This window comes from Aythya fuligula, chromosome 11 (assembly GCF_009819795.1).
Source record: "Aythya fuligula isolate bAytFul2 chromosome 11, bAytFul2.pri, whole genome shotgun sequence".
Lineage (NCBI taxonomy): Eukaryota > Metazoa > Chordata > Aves > Anseriformes > Anatidae > Aythya > Aythya fuligula.
The window spans coordinates 10,645,009-10,662,251 of NC_045569.1; the positions used below are offsets into that span (position 1 = coordinate 10,645,009).

Consider the following 17,243-nt stretch of genomic DNA (forward strand, 5'->3'; position numbering starts at 1 on the left):
AGCGAGCGATCTGCAGGCACACACCGCGCTCCTGCTCTTTATCTCATGTATTACACCCTCCTCTCACACAGACCTGCAGCCACAGCATTAAGAGAAAACCTGGGACACTTAAAACAGCAGAGACAAACCCCAGATGTTCTGTTTCAGAACCTGGAAACGTACAAAGGTCCGACAGCAGCTGGGGGAAGGCTCACAGAAGGAGAGCCCAGGAATGGGGAAAGAAGTGGGCAAGCACATGTAACACCTCCACGCACACCTCCAGCCCCACTGCACTTAGTTCTGGGCCTCCACACCTCGGTCTGGCCTTTGGGCTATTCAGCACAGCCTCCTCGCAGGCATCAAATCCACTGTAGATTAACTAAGCAGCACTGTGTGTCAGCTATCAGTGAATAATTAGCAAATACTGCTTATTTATCAGGAGATATTAAAACCTATGCCTAGCGGACATAAGAGCAGAAAAGGCTCACGGCGCACATTAAGGCTGTCTGCCCGCAGAAGGTGGAAAGTAGCTATGTCAGGAAGAAAAATCTTACCTTGTCAGGTATTTTCCTGTCTTTTCACTAGAAATAAATACTTGCATTCAACACCTGGAGAAGAGCTGGGCACACAGCTCTCAGCCTTAACCACCACGCTTGAAGCAAAGCCCCTGTGTGGATTCCGTAATTTGCAAATTCCTCTCTGAATATGCCCCAAAGCTGACATCTACATTTATTCTGCTCAGCTGGAGAATAAAAAGTCAGCTTTTATTCTGGCACTGTACTCGGGCAGTGCTCAGAACGGTATTTATCGTCTGACACCTAGGTAAAAACAAGTTAAAAAAACCACACTGCTGCTTGCAAAGCCTTGCAAATACCATTCAGCATCTCTCTCTCAATTCCCCCAAGTCTCATGAGTAGCCCACACATTTCAGATGCAGCAGAGTACAGCGAGCAGGTCTCGATCTCAATTTTCCCTTTACAAAAGCAGAACAGCAACCAAAAACTTTGCGTTACACTGCAGCACGCCAAACTGCAATCTCTGCACACCCAAGCTGCAGACGGCTGCTGAAACCTGCACGTACTTCTAACAGCCTGCGCAGCAGGAAGCCTACATTTTGTTAGCAGCAAAGTGCTGAGGACTTCAAAACTGATGCCAATGGCCTGCGTGATGAAAGGGAACGGAACGGTGCCATGAATAAGTCAAGGAGACCATAAAATTCGGAGAAAACACGCGGACGAGTTCAGATAGCCCTGCTTCCAGCACGTGAACATCACGAAAGGAAATTCTTTCAATCCTGAATCATTCAGAGCAGCGCCCTGCTTACTCTAAATTTCATTAAGTGAAGTTTTCACTGCCTATACTTACTTGAGGTGTTCCCGACAGGCAGCTAGACCGCACGTTTCCAATGGCAATGAATCATTTGGCGCTAGGTGGTTCAGTGACACCTCAGCCTGAGTGGACAAAGATGTTAGGGAAGATGTTCACAGAAGTAATTGTACTTTATCCTTCAGACACCAGCCTCTGCTCCCGAAACCTTGACCTGCTTGACACAGCCTCCAAAAGCTGGAAAAATCAAACGGGCAAAGCCCACCCAAGCAGTATTTCACTTCTCGCTTCCAGATGATTTAACTTTTCCCCCAGACAACTGGGGAAGCTGTGCAAGAAACAGGAGCCTGAAAGAACAACAGTGTGCGGCTCCAGGAGAAATAAACACACAAAACATCCACTTTTCACTCACACAGAGGCTGCTATGGAGACAGTTAGCTTGACAGCCCTGTTCTGATGACAAAAATATACCAGAGCGATAGGTGAGAAGTTAGAAGAGGGCTGCCCTCCTGGCATGCGTGGGCCCAAATCAACCCCAGAGCAAAGAACGAGCCTCCTGTTTGGCTTCCCTGGAGCAGGAGCAGAGGGGCACCCAACCAAACCACCCCGATTAACAGCCTGAGCGCAAGGCGAGCTCAGAGGAAAGGACTGAAATGGCACATACACCTTGATCAAACACGACGCATATATAGCCAGTTATATTTAGAAGTGGGATTTTGAACTCCTGTTATCTTATCAAAGCAGGCATTCAGGAACACTGATCACAACTGGTCTGCGGTGCCTCCGCTCACCTGGCACCTTCCTCTGAAGCACACAGTGCCCAGACCGTGCTGTGCCACCATTAGCCACGTACACTGCCATGCACATTGCTCAGGCCTTGGATTTCCCTCCCCAAGGATCCCTCCCCAGGTTACACAGCCGATACTCTCCTGGAGTTGACGACATCCATACAAGGAGTGTTTCCACTCCCCAGTCCCTCCTAGAAAGGGTTGCAAATCCCTCTGAAGTCTAAAAGAAATCATCCCAAACTGGATTTGTCTTATTACACAAGTTCACACTCCTAGATTTCAATCCCAGCCGAGAACATGCAAGCACACATCAAAAGAAAAATTAAGAATCTCATCTAGTCCAAGTTTTCTTGCAAGATGCCTTTGATTGACACCTGATGATGAGACACTTCAGCTCTTCATGCATTTTTGAAGAAAAGTGTAATCAAGCTGTTCGAGCACCTACCTCTCCTAGCTGTGATGATTTGCTCAACATTCCCCCACTTCATACGCTGCTTCACCAAGTCATCAGCACTCCGAACGTTCAGCATAGCTGCCTGCTCAGCTGATGCTCCTCCCCCAGCACAAACCAGTAACCCACAGGCTGCAATTTGGGGTCTGCTCTCCCTACCTGAATGGCTCGGGCCATGACCACGGCAGAGCAGAAAGTTTGTCATGTACATGGGTGACAGCGAGGTGACACCTTCCAGAAGAAGCCCATGAGTCTCCATTCATCAGCACTTGTGCTGCTCCTCAAGAGCTTCGTTCCAGCAGACTTCAGGTTCTCCACAGCTTCTCGTTCTCTCTCGTGGTTCTCCTCCTCCACGTGTTGTCTCCTTCTAGTGGAGGCCAACACCACAGCTAACAACTACCAGCCAGCCAGATGGCTTTATTAAGTGCCTATCAGGTTGGAAACTTGTGATACTTCCCTCAATTAAACTCACAGAGTTGTGGCTAATGGTAGTTGAAAAAAAAAATAATCACTTGAGAACATTAAGAGCCAACAAAAATAAATGCATAACACACTCTAGAAAGTGGGGAGATGCCTACAACATGGAACTTGCACAAGGATGAAACACAACCTCTGAAGACGACTCAAAGCTTGCTCCCCACAAAATGCAGTAAACCCAGGCAGAACTCCTGCTGGTTTCTCTTATCAGCCCTCTTGTGAAGGAGTCTGCCTCATTACAATAAGAGGAGAAAAACAACCCAGCCGTACCTGGAGAGTTTTGTGCCAGGTTAGAGGCAGAGCAGCTCACGAACAGGTTAGACGAGCAGCAGGAGCAGCGCATGGGAAAGGAAGGACCCAAACCTCCACTTGTGGGCACAGCGCTGCGAGCCGCAGCCTTCAAACATCGACAGCTCCCCAAACGTGCTGAAAAGACCACAGGCACGTTCTCGCTGGCCAACGCACGCTTTGATAGCCCAGTTTCTGATTGGAACTAGATTTTCAGCAGGCGTGGATCAGGAAGCCAAGAAACCACAGCAGCAATCCCCAGCTGGGCAGCCACGCCACGAGCACAAGGCAAACAGCAGCGACGTGTTGTGAGCACTGCTGTGGGGACCTTATGTAATTCCTGTGACACAGAGCAGGACATTAGTAGGTGCATGCCAGGCTGGTTATTGTGACGACCCAGTTCTGGGCTATTAGCCCATCACCGCCTGCGGAGGAACGCCTGATTGTCTGCTGCTCGCAATCCCACACTAGGAGAGCTGAAGAGAAGCATTATGATCACCTCCTCCCACTCGCTGCACAAAAAAGGTGGAATTTAAGGAATCTTCCCTTTTAAAGTGACCGAGAACTTCTTGTTCAATCACCTCATTTGTCCCTTTCTAAAATTTCTCCAGTTTCAGTTTCTACCCGTCCCACCTGGACGCGCCTTTACACATAAACCACAGCACGCTGTGTGAAATCTCTGCTTGTGCACAGACGGGAGAGCTGCAGGTAGGCACAGCATGCCGAGAAGCACCTCGAGAGCTCCCCTCCTCTAGGTATCCATGAGCCATCCTCCTGAGCTCTTTGCAAGCATTTTCTCCCCAATATTTCCACAGAAGGGGGTTCACGAAGCAGGAATAGTTGAACACTCAACAAGAAATCCTCTGCTGGCATTCCTGCAGCAGATCACAGATGTTGGCATGGACGTGCCTGCCCCATCCTACCAGCACTCACCTTGGGGACCCATGGACCGCGGGTTTCTCTGACCACTTTTTGAACACACCTAGGCCAGCAGCCTCCACGAACTCCTAAAACAGTGAGATCCAGAGCTTTGTTGCCTGCTCTTCAGAGAAATGCTTCCAAACTGTAGAGGCTCAGGCAGTTCAGATGCTCCACTGCCTCCAGCTGCCCTTCTTTGTGTGTTTCCCACTGAAGATGCAGCAGGCAGAAACGCGCAGCGCAACGCGCTCACAGACATTCACGCACTGAAATTCCTTCAGCGTTACTCAATGACCGTAGCACTTAATCAGATGAAGATTTCATCCCTCCAAAAAATAAAAACAACACACACTACCTGTAGCAAGAGACCAGCGTGCCAACAACAACTCAGCCAACGGCAGGGAGAACAGATAAGCCCTGTCGGCCCCAAACAGCCAGCCGTGCCCTTGCTAAGGGGTTTGCCCACTCACCTGCAAGGAGTTTCTTTCACAAGCCAAAAAACCACACCGCTCACTGCACTTCTGAGCACTGTGAAGCCCAGCAGACACTTGAAAATCCTGTTCTACTTCCCAGCAGCAGCTTCTCCCATTCAGCTGGCAGCGTCCTACCATCTGCAGAGAAGCGTGGCATTTCTTGGGGATGGCAGAAGAGCTCCAGATACCCCATTATATATAAAGGTAACCTCCTTATTACACTCAGAGGATGAATTATGAATTTAACTGGAATCAGCTGTAACAGAAAGCTGTTAAGGTGAACACAGAGGGTCATGCAGACAGCATACAGAGCTGGGCAGCTCCGGCACGTGCTGTACCGTGTGGATTTACCTCCTTGTGCAAAGTGAGACCACCTCACACACTGACAGCTTCTCCCAGAAGCTGGAATAATGCACTGCTTTGTATGGATGACTTTAACCTCACCCTGAATGCAAATATTACCATTCACACGCTTAGGAAATCACACCCGGACAAAGACAGTTGGATTCAACTTCCACTTCCCATCCCTAATCTTCAGCGTGGCTGTCAATTGGAAGTGTTCATTCCCAAGTAATCCCCACTACACACCAAGTCATCTCCGTCCTCTTTGAAGCCTTAATACCCATCGGTGAGGATCACTTTGTACCAGCAGATCACTTGTAGGCCTTCTGAACTGCATCCAGACACGGAATTACTGCCAGCAGCAGCCGATTATCCAACACAAAAAGCTTTTCAGCGTCACTGATCCCCAAAGCTCTGTCCACCACAGAAACTCAGCCTTTACGTCCTGATTTCGGCATCTATAGATGAGTGGAAAAAGTCCTTGTTGTTACAAGGTCATACCTAGCTTGCTAGGAGACTAAATTTAGCCACCTGTGCCTCAGGCAATTCTATTAGTTCTGGGAAGAAAGGATACTGGTGTTGAGCAGGGGTCCAAGGGTAAATCCCCTGGAAGACGTGACTCCATTTAATTGCAAATGATCTCAAAGCTATTAGCGGGGAGCCCGATCGCAATTCATCAAAAGAGGAGGCATTCAGATACTACACAGAGCTAGTTTTTAAGGTAAGATTGTTTGAGTGGCGTAAACTATTACTACGTTCAGTTTTAGATTTGGTAAGAGAGGAGTTCAAGCAGGTTTAACAGATGGGGTTTCAGCACAAATGTATTTTAGAACACCTCCTTAGCAAGCAGATTTCCGACTCTAACACGCCGTGCACTACAAGCGTAACGCCATGGAAGAGCTGATCAACACAGGGATTTCTCCGAGCTTTTGTAAATGTTACCAGGGACTGACTGAACAGTTTGCGAAGACAAGCTCCAGTTTACCAAAAGGTGTCACAGCAAACAGCTTTGTGACACATTTACTAATTTTCCAAGCCAGAAAGACGGGGATGACTCAGATCCTCCAGCAGCAGCACTAGCTGCGTTGGGTCTTCGGATCAGTATCAGCAGCAAGCCCACGGAAGCATCACAGCGCTCAAGCGAGGTTCGAAGGCCGGGATCACTGCAAGCGTTCAAGAGAACTTACACTCAAAATGAAAGTTAAAGAATTTGGTTTGAAGACTTCACTGAGGAATAACTACACCGTCTGTCTCAGCCCTGCCGGCTTCGCAGACCCTGACAAACCTACTTGGGTGCAAAACACTTGAACAGGAGCATGTTCAATCACGCTTAACAGAACAAAATTAGGATCACTGAGATCACTGCCCCACATCAACATGAGCATAAGGTTTCTCGTGCTGGATGTTGAGTACACGGGGTCCAGCTAGACACCCCTAAGTCACACCCCATTCCCCTGAGTCTCCAAGAGCAGGAGGCTGCCTGAACATCCGACCTTCACCCCCGCAGCTCCTTGCCCCTGAGCCCACCACTGCAGCACCCCCGGCCAGGAGGGATCCCCAGAGCCCACCGTACCTCGCGTCGTCTCCTTGCTGTCGAAGCTCTGTTTTCTGCAGAGCCCAGAAGGAACAGAACAAGTGGTTCCAGCACACCACGCCCCAAACCATAGATCTGGACAAGTGAAGGCACTCTGGCACACACAGTAACTGCTAACACAAGCGATAAAAAAACACCGAGTACCAGTGCAGCAGCCAGTAAGTCCAGACAAAAACAAAGGGCTGCGTAGTGGTTTGGAGCCTAACACCAGCTTTGAATCTCAACCACTGAATACCATAAATTTCAGCGCAGACACTCCGCAGGAGCAGAACACTGCCTAACTCTGATTTACCAGCACTGGTGTTGCATCTATCACCAGTAAAGCTGAAGCTTTAGTGCTGCCAACACTGCACAGAGCTTTTTCAGAATTAGAAACCTGTCAAAACCTTTCCAAACAGAGGACAGCTGGGAAGCAACACCAGATGCCTAAGTGGCTGCAGGCCTGATCTCAGCCCCAGGACGATGACCCAGAGAACCTGAGGACCCCCAAACCATCGAACCCGGCACCGATGCTCCGGCGCTAGCTAAGCCAGCCGAGGCAATCCACACCCAGCAAGATGAACGCGTAAACAGGGAGCGAGCACTTTCTGGCGCGGGGAAGAACCACGCTGCCCGGTGGAAGCACACGGAGCGTTTTGGAATTTCCTCCCAAAGCATCCAAGAAGTTGCTTAACACAAGTGCTGCCCCAGTCCCACCCTCCCACGGCAAAGCAGCCCGGTGTTACCTGGTGCTTCAGCCCTGCCAAAAGCGCTCTGCCGCGGAGCAACAGCGGGAGCCAGGCTCCATCAGCCTCCCGAAGGTGAGACCTTTGAAGTCTAACACACTTGAAAAGAGGCAACTACAAAGTGTGCGGTCTCTGCCTCATTAAAGTAAGATGTTACAGGTTAATAAGTTTCATTTGTTTGCTCCAACTTGTTCTCTTAAGATCTAGGAAATAAAATGAAGCTGTAGAAGTCAGCCTTGCGCATTACAAGAACAGTTAGAAGGTACCTAAGGACAGCCAGAGCAGCTAAAGCAGGGTTGCTGCAGGACTTGGAATTAAGCAACTTGTACCACATTTCAGAGAAGCTGAATTGTTTCATTACACTTGCCAGAATTGTGACTGCCAATGGAACAACTTTATACTTTAGAAGCCACATTTTACAGGACTTCCCCTGATTTTTATTTTATTTTTTTTAATAGACCTAAATAAACAGAAGTCAAACCTACAAGGAATTCTGACTGACAAGGAACGAAGGCTTGAAAACCCTGCAAGACTGAGACACTGAGACTGCTACACATCAGAAACTCGCTGAAAAAAAACACTGTCAAAGATTAGCAACTCAATTCCTATTCCTCTCCTTGCCATGAGCAAGACTAGACATATGCAAACAAATTGCCTGTAATGTTTTTTCCTGTAGTGTGCTCTCTATTAATGTGAAAGGGGAAAAAAATAGGCTGCATATGAATGCACCCTCTGATTTGTAACTCAGTGGATGTGCAAAGGAACAGTTTGTTTGTTATTTCTGCAAACAGGATGTTACCCTCATTGCAGGTGTAACAAAGGTAAGTATTTAAGAAACTCACACAGCTTTCAACCTCATAAGCAGGCAGGATTTACTGCCACCTAAGACGATTTAAATTATGAATTGAGCTGCACAGCAAATTGCTAAGATGGAAGTTACTGTATTCTGCAACGTGAAACAAATAGCTTTGACAAATACGTGCTTGAAGCAGGTTGGCTTCAGAGCTTAAGTATGTTTCTCCTACAACTTATTTAACCTAACTTTAGTGATTTCTCATGAATTGGGAAAAAATAGGAGTTGTTCTGCAGAATACTGCTATTCCACATATTTCTCAGCTTTATCACAAGCCACAGACTTGTCAGGACTCATCAATACACATTAAAACACACGGAGGGGACAGCAACTCCTCAAGATACTGGTAAGTTCTGTGGCCTTCTGTAAGGTACCATGTGCTATATGGCCAACTCACCTCAGAAGACTACAGAAACATGACAGCTTCAGAAAAATGACTGCAGATTCAGGACTGCGAAGAAAACTTCACTTTATAAACAGCTGCAATTTTGCCAGCCTAAAGGAATGTCATAATATAATCATAAGGGAGAAAAAGAGGAGCAGGAAAGCAGAGGCAGACAGGAAAGCAGCTTCTCCATCTCGCAAACGAATACCTCCAATTTCTGCATTAAATGCTAAGAGGAACATATCCACACCATTCAATTGTCTTCCACAAAGCACAAACTGTCAGACTCATCTTCTGGGTAGAATTGCTGTCAGCTCCTTAGGCTATTAAGTTATTATCCAGAAGAGATTTGCTCACAGACGAGCAAACCAAAACAGAAGATTCAGACAGGTAAGAGACACCTATCCGTTTCTCAGAGCGAGCCTCTCCAAATAGACTTTACGGGAAGAAATAACAGATGAAGAGCCAGGAGAAAATGGTGGTGATCTCACCCTGATCAGTAGCGTTTCAGCACTGGTTTTGTCGACTGCCTTATTTCTGTAAGCGGCCTTTCAAAAGGTAGAAGTGTCTGATGAACCAGAAATCTAAGAGACACTTTAGCAAGGCGTTAGAATACCTCCTCCCTCTGTACGAGAAAGGTCATGGGGATTGATTACGAAATACAACAACCAAGGAGGCACAAGTCTGAGATTTTACCTCGCCATAGCATATCCTGCAGCCTGCGCTCTCCACACTAGACCCCGAAGCCTCTGGTCTTCTCAGCTCTTTGAAGATCAACACGACCACACGATGACCATCATTTCCTCAGTGCCATGAGCCCCGCGTGGCTCCAGGTGGAGCCCTGTCCAGCAGCCACCTGTTCCTGCAGGAACACGTTCCTAAATAACGTTGGGAAGGAGCTGCTGGCTGTGGTCCACAGGAGCGAGCGCTGCTGTCATATGAGGCAGGGAAGTTTCTGGGGGCTGAGAATGGGAAGTTGATGACCAAGAGTTCTGTGACAGCATTTTAAAGAACTGCTCCCACACTCGGGCTCCGACTCATTATGAACCGAGAAGTTTTGGGGACAATTGGAAGAACGAGAAGTCTGGATTAATCAAAATAGCACCAGGGTACTGGCACTTGAAATCAAGATTAAAGACTCCTCTGACACTTCAGCAGAGAGCCAGCAGCTAGAAGAGCACGTGTCTGAGGATGATGCAGCTTTTGGGGGAAGAGAAGCTGATTCACAAGAACCTCATCTCCTCGAAAAAAATCCTACTGGGATTAAGGTTAGTAATATGAAAATCAAAGCCAGAAAAAAAAAACAAAAATCAATATGGTACAAGTGACACGACAGAGAGGAACAGAGAGCAATTCAGAGGTATCTGAGCAGCCGCAAACCAGGCAGCCACACCAGGCGAGTCAGAGTTGTCCTAAAGAGCAGACTAAATGGACACTGGGATAATTATATTTTATAAAATGAAGTCATGTCTCAGGAGTAGTTAAGAGTTGTTTTTTTGTTGTTTTTTTTTTTCCTCCCCTGAAGGAGTGAGAGTACATGAAAGAGGCAGCTGATATATTTCATTACAAAAAAAAAAAGAGTATACTAAATAACAAGATGCTTCACCAGAGCTCTTCAGGGAACAAAACTACCATGGAATAAAAGGAAAAATTCTTCACAGACATAAACAACCGGTTTAAAAAATAAAAGAATTGGGAAAGAAAGGCATCGCTGGTCAGTTTTGCAGCAGAGGGGACTCACCGCAGCACTCTGCTCAACTCCACTGAACTGTGCAAGGGAAGGCAGTGCCGAGATGACAACATTTGCTACCCTGAATAATTTAACATTATCAGTAAATAAGAGCAATGACTCTAAGGAATTGCAGTAAAACCTCATGATACGAGTGGGTGATAGAGTCAAAGCGCAGCACGCCGGGAACGACGAACTCCAAATATGAAGAGCGACAGAGGGAGCTCAGGCCAACGCCCAGGACCGGGACAGCAGGGCTACCGCAGCGTGCTCCACAAAAAAACAGCAGCACCGTGGCTTTTGCTCACTGAGGGACAGGCAGAGCGCCTGTAATTATGGAGGAAATAACAGGGAATGAAATACAAATCCACGGCACACGGCGTTTTCGAAAGAGGCACCTGCTGACGGGATGACCAGCCTCGCGCCCAGTGCCATCCATCCCCTCAGCAGGAAGGCTGCGGCACGGCCAGGAGCCACGAGGAGAGATGTGGAAAGGAGAGTCTGAGCAGAGCAGCACAGCTCAGACAGGACAAGACACCGCCAGGATGAAAAGCAGTTTCCTAAAATCCCAGATGTTGTGGGGAAAGCGAGGAAAGAATTTGTTCTGAATTTGCTTCTTGTCTGTTTTTTTTATTATTATTTTTTTATTTATTAAACTTATTGACAACCTTGTTCTTGTTTTCTGTCCCTTCCTTGTGGGTGGGCTACACAACAAGTGGGCTAAAGGCTCAGCATCCAGCTCTGTGCCTCCCTGCGAAAACCACGATGACTCAAAGAGAGCGGGCAGATCTGTGGAAGAGAAATGTGGAAGGGCACTGAGTTCAAATGTCATGACCTCAAAGTTCACAAACCCCTGGAATGAGGAAAAATTAGAGCATTATTTCCCCAGATTAGATCTGCCATACTTGTGCGCTCCCATCCCTGGGCACCTGCTGCTGGTTCCCAGTTTGCTGGACACTGGGCCAGGTGGATCACTGGTCTGCCCTGGAAGCCGTTTTTTGGGCACTATACAGGACTCCATCTGTTAAGCTGAGGACGTGTAGCAACCACTTGTTTCAGAAGAGCTGGAAATTAGTTTAAAAGATATCCACCACAAAAAAAAAAGGGTAAGTTAGTCTAAGGTAGGCAGCAACTGGCCGTGAATGAGGCTGCCCTCAGCCAGCTAACAATTCCCCTCGCAGTGCTGTTCTCCGCCCCTGGCTGCTGGATCAGGCTTACCTGAATACTTTGCAACAGTGATTTTGGCACAAAAAGGTGAATTGTTGGCAATAATGAGAACTGGAACTGCATAAAACCTCCTAGGGAAGAGAAATACAGATGGGACGGGACGGAACGAGGTAGGGCCAAGGTGCTTCAGGCTTTTCAAAAAGCTGGGCTGGTGACTGGACGCTCTTTAATCCAAGGGAAAGAGACACAGGATATATGCTTGCTGCTGTGACCTGAGAGCCACCGAGCTGAATGAGCGCTGAGAGATACGGGCACAAAGGAATTATCCGTGACACCGCGCGGCATCCCTGTGAGACCTGCCCCGCACCACACACCCTGCTCTGGCCAGTCATGGTCAGGGATTAGTTTAAGGAAAACACGTGTGCAGCAGAGATCTGCCGATAATCTGGGAAAAAGCAACTGGGAGGCTGGTGCAGGTGGCTTGGAAATAAGAACCCAAGAGCAGAGTGCTCTCTTGGAAAGTGCTGGAGGAACAAAGAGGTGTTTTCAAAAAGGCGATGTTGGTGCAAAGACAGAAGGGCACGTACCGGCTGGAAATAAGTTTGCTGTGAGAATCTGAAGCGAATTCTCCACCATCATGGCCAGAGGAGAGCAGAAGAGCTTTCCCACAAGGAACAACACAGGAGGAAACCCAGCCTGGCCTAAACCAGGGCAGGCTTTAGGTAAGCAACTGAAGATATTCTGCTAGGGGGACTCCCAGAGCAAGCTCTCACAGGGCCGTGCCTCATCTTCACAACCCAACAGCTCTTCCAAAAAAAGAGCAACAAGGAGAAGGCACCAGCTGGGCGCTCTGCTGAGTCCAGAAAAAGCAAATTGAGGGCAAGCAGCGTTCGAAGAAACACTTGTATCTAAACAGGGCACAGCTACGTATGCAAGACGCGACTGCACAGCACTGATTTTGTCATCTGAGGGTCAAACGTTTCATTGGAGGCAGCAGATTTTTGCCAAAAGGTTTCTGCACCACCTGTCCTGGGTTCCCACCATGCAAGCAGGAACTCCAGTACCAAGAGGAGGTTTTTGTGGCTTTCTCACTGGCGTCCTCCAAGCTTCCTAAGCACGCCTTTCTTTTTTAAACCTCCCTGAGACAGAATTACCTGTGGCTGGACACCCCGGTGTTTACATTTGAGGTCCTGACAGCCGCACCTCGCCGGTGCTCACCGAAATCCCGCAGCAGCAGCAGCTCCGGCAGCTCCCGGGGCCTGCCCGTGGGGATCCCCGAGCCCAAGGAGAGGAGCCCGGGGCGCAGCAGCCCAGCTCCACCCCAGCTCCCCCAGCAGCCGGGCAGCACGGGCCGGCTCCCGGAGCTCTTTGTGCCGCCGGGGCTCGGAGGGGGGGCGAACAAAGCCTCCCCTCCTCCGCCCCCAGGGCTCGGCTCCACGGCTCCACCCGGGAACCGGCAGCGAACCCGGGGAGGGGGGAACCGAGCGAGGCTGGGCCCTGCCGGCTGCGGGCACCGCGCCCCCGAGTGCGCACAAAGGAGGCGGCGGCGGAACGCGGACACCCCCGGACACCCCCGGACACCCCCTACCCGCCCGCATCCCTCCCCCCGGAGCCCCCCGGAGCCCTCCAGGCCCTACCTGGCGGCGGCGACGCGGGGCAGGGCCGGGCCGGGCCCCCCGCTGCTGCTGCTGCTGCTGCTGCTGCTCCTCCTCCTCCTCCTCCTCCTCCTGCTGCCTCCGCCGCGCTCAGCGGGGCGGGCGCTGACCCGGAAACAACCGGCGGGGCCCGGCCCCGGCGGGCGCCGCCCCATGGCAGGGAAGCGGCGGGGCCGGCCCGCAGCGCTTCCGGGCCGGGCAGTGAGGGGGGGGGGCCGGGCCCGCCATGGCGACGCCGCGCGGTTGCTATGCGGAAGCTGCCGGCCCCCGGCGGGCTCTCCCCGTCTCCTCCCTGCTGTTTCCAGCTCCTCCGCGCTCTCGCAGCTGGGGTGTTCTCAAGATCAGGGCTCGGCAAAGCAGCCCGGGCTCCCTGGAGAACGCTCCCCGTGTCGGAGATGAGAACAGCTCCCTTCTGCGCCACGTTTGGGAAAGCCGCAGCGATTTAGGCAGCAAAATGGGGGATTTTGGGGGCACCGTTACCTGCTGTGAAATGCCGAGCCTCAGGAAGCAGCCAGCAGCTCCACACCCCGCTGCTTACACGTCCCGCACGTGTCGCCTACACGAGGCCGCTGTCCTACGTGCCTTCAGATCCCTTCCCAGCACCGACACCTTTTTGGTACAGAAAAGGGCAAAATGCGCGCTGCCCTAAGCACCGGCACGGCCCAGTACCTGATAGCTGGAGATGCTGCTGACATCTATTGTCAGCGCGGGGTATTTCTTTTTTGTTTTCTTTGTGGGTGTTGTTTGTACGTGTGTCAATGAGTAGAGATTAATAAATCAGCCGGTGCTGGGACACAGTGATTGGTTTTACATCTGCTGGCATTTCCCTGCTTGCTCCTATTTTGTTAGCTAAATCTTTGAACCTCCTTACGCAGGGCACTCAGACCCCTGGATTTTAGCTAGTTTTGTGTTTTCCTCCTTCCACATTAAAAAAAGTAGCAGCGTTCATCTGGATTTAAACAAGACAGTATTGCTATCAAGTAATCCTTTAAACTTAATAGAATTGAGAAGTGGCCTCAGGAACCTGAAACTCAAAAGTGAATACTACCTCACAGTAATAGTAGCAATAATAACACTCGATTTGCAGCTGATGGTTCTTCCTAAGAAGTTCTCTAGAAAATAGTGTTTGCCCCAAAGTGCTGGAAGTCCCACAGCACGGGGGAATCTCTGTCGTGTGGTGCAGTGACACAAAGCACAGGCACACAGCCAGTTTATCCTCATCTTGAATTTGTTTTCAACACCACACGATTTCAGCTCTTCAATGACCTGTACGTCAGAGCAACCAAAGAGTAGCTGCGCTACTCTTCCCCTGGGACAAACATTAGAACAAGACAGCTGGTTTTTAATTCAACCTCACCTTTAACCTCCAGCAGGCCGAACAGCTTGTGAGGGGTGGGAAGGATCCTCTTTCCTCTCAGCAGAGAGAGGACAGGGCTCCTCACAGCAGCATGCTGCAGTATCCCACTCTAATTAAGAGTCACATCCTCTTTTGAGCTCAGAACCTTTTGCAGTAATTTATTTTTCTTTAAAACGGATGAGTACTTGGTGTCTCCCTCCAGCAAAGTGTTCTGAGGCTCTGGCCCCATCCCCAAGCCCATCTTTTCAGCCTGCTGCTCCCTGGGACGTGCACACACCATGTTTGTGTACTGGGATGTGGTACGAGATGTTAGCAAGTGACAACTCCCCTTACACCTCACCTTTCTTTTTGTCCCATTCCAAATCCAGCTTTCCCCTATTCTGAAAAAGAGGTTGTCATTAACAATTTCTAATTCAATAAAGACATGACAGATGGACTTTCAGAATGCTTCTGTGTATTAGAAAATCAGAGATCTGCATTTTAAAAACAGAAGCAGCATGATCATGCAAGTCTCAGACAAGCAAAAAGCAATTAAAAGATAAGTGCAGGAGTCACTGAGGAAGTCAAGGAAGCAAGGTAAAAATTAAAGCAGTGACTCATTCTGAATGCCAAGCTTCAAAAACATATATTAATTTCACAATAATTTTACCGCAATTTTCTTGTGCTCTGTAAAACATACTTTTGGTTCTGTTCAACAGCTGGACATAAGCCATAACAATTCTTAAGTTTAATAACCAATGGAAACAACATTTTGAACAAAAAAAAACCTACATAAACATACAGAGGGCACAATGTGTTATTGAAATCGGGGTCAGATCACACCTGCTCTTCTTCAGAGGACGTGCCATCTTCTGCAGAGTCTGGTGGCAGGGGCTGAGCTCTGTAAGAAGTGTTAGCAGTGCAAGAGTTAGCAGGACTCGACCAGCAGCTGCTTGCAAGGCTCCAATAATGATAAAAAAAAAAAAAAAAAAAAAAGTTGCAGAATTGAGTAAGTACGGCTCCTGCTTCTTCCAGAACGCCCTGGGAGGATGTACATTGTTTTAGAAGGGCACTGAGTATTCTCTGTAGTGTTTTCAGCACCCAGTCCTAACTCAGGCAAACAAATTGCAAGTGGAAGAGGAGAAGGCTTTGGAGCACTAGAGCACAAGCATCTTTAATTTCTCCAAGAGCTAGGAGGCAATTAAAAGTCTTTCTGTTCGTTTGCTTTGCAGGGCCTTCGAGATAATTTGGGAAAGCTTCCTACAGGGCTTCCCTAACAGCTTAGGGTTATCTGTATTTGCGAAACACTCATTCTTTGAGAAGAGAACAGAGATATTGCCTTAAAGAATGTTTCACACCGTTACCTCTTTAGTCGGTAGCACTGACTACAAGTTGATCTTTGAAGTGTCAGCTAGGTACAGCAATTGTTTCAGAAACACAGAACTTGCTGGCAGTCCCCAAAGCTTTTCTGAAACAGGGCTGACAGCTCTGGAGAGTCGCGCTGCTGCTGCCTTCATGCAAACACAGCCTGTCTGAGCACAGAGAATTTGCCTCAACTACCAATTACCGCACCCATTTTTAGGCACCCCCCGAGATCGTTGGATACTGAAGCTGAGTTTCACCAGAAGAGACTGTTCATAGCAAGACATTATTCCTCTGAGGATATGAAGGTCCGGCCGGCTGGGTCAGAGCTCTGCAGGAGGACCGAACCCTGGCCATGTGTGGGGTGCAGGTGGGCACCCACCTCCTCCTGCCGGGGCAGTGTGCCCCTGGCCCCTCTCTCTTCACAGCCCAGAGCACTGCCGAAAGCCTCCTGTTCTTGCCACAGCTGTTTGCTGGGTCTCTTGGCCAAGCCGAGCAGCTCCAGTGGGTCCCCGGGCAGGAGGTGGCAGCCAGCTCTCCTCAGGGCAGCCCTTCCACTGAGGCACAGCCTGGGAGCTGAGGCTAAGTGCTGCCTCGCACAGCCGCCCCCATGCTGGAGCAGATTTAGGGCACGCTGCCCTCTGTCCCGGTTCCTCGCACTTCTGGCAGCTCAGCTCCATCCCAGAGGCAGCATCAGCCTCTCCTGCTCCGCGGGCACTTCCCTTCCTCCCTGTCACTTAATTTAAGGGCACAATCACGCTCTCACAGTTGTTTCCCAGCCTGTGCTTGGCTTGGAGCAATGATGCTATTGTTTCTCTGTGGGAGGTGTCTGACAGGAATCGTTATTTTTCCAACCAAACGCAAACTTTGTTCCACCTTCTTTTTTTTTTTTTTTTTTTTTTTTTTTTTTTTAAACAGTGCAAATCTGGATGAACTGACAGAGGAGAAGGAGTGACACTGCTCCCCGCTGTGACCAGCCCTGATGGCTGTGCTCAGCTGCCAGGCAGTGCCGCCAACACCAGCAAGGGAAGTTTGTTCCCTTCCAAGGCACTCGCAGATGTGGAAGCCTCAGCTCCAAACAGTTTGCTGACTGCCTACAGCATTTTTTAAAAGAAGTCAGAGAGCCACCCTGGCTAGGAGCATGGAAAGCCCCACAACGTGTCACATTTGGGTCCAAGACTGCACTTCGTTTCCAACACCAGGCTTCAAGTGGTTCCCAGATGCTTGGCGGGCACACAGGGACCGGGGGGGAGAACTGCTCTGCCTGAGGAAGGCTGGCTCTTCATTTGGCCCACCACGTGTGGAGCCCAGACACCGAGGGGTGGTTTCAGTGGACGACTGTGCTCCGAAATGTTCATGGTGGTCTCCCTGATATGGATCTCCCAGCTGTGCCCT

At 49.5% G+C, this 17,243-nt stretch overlaps 1 protein-coding gene across 3 annotated transcripts in view; it reads right to left on the minus strand.

The window, feature by feature from the left end:
• CSNK1G1 (casein kinase 1 gamma 1) overlaps positions 1-13,649 on the minus strand; it is a 129,298-nt gene extending 115,649 nt beyond the window's left edge. The window contains exon 1 of one of the 3 annotated variants that reach the window (XM_032194537.1): positions 13,631-13,649. The gene's annotated coding sequence lies outside the window, so the exon portion shown is untranslated. Of the gene's footprint in view, positions 1-13,132; positions 13,152-13,630 lie in introns of those variants that run through there. The other 2 variants (XM_032194536.1, XM_032194538.1) reach the window with 2 other exon arrangements.
• Positions 13,650-17,243: the final 3,594 nt, after the last annotated feature.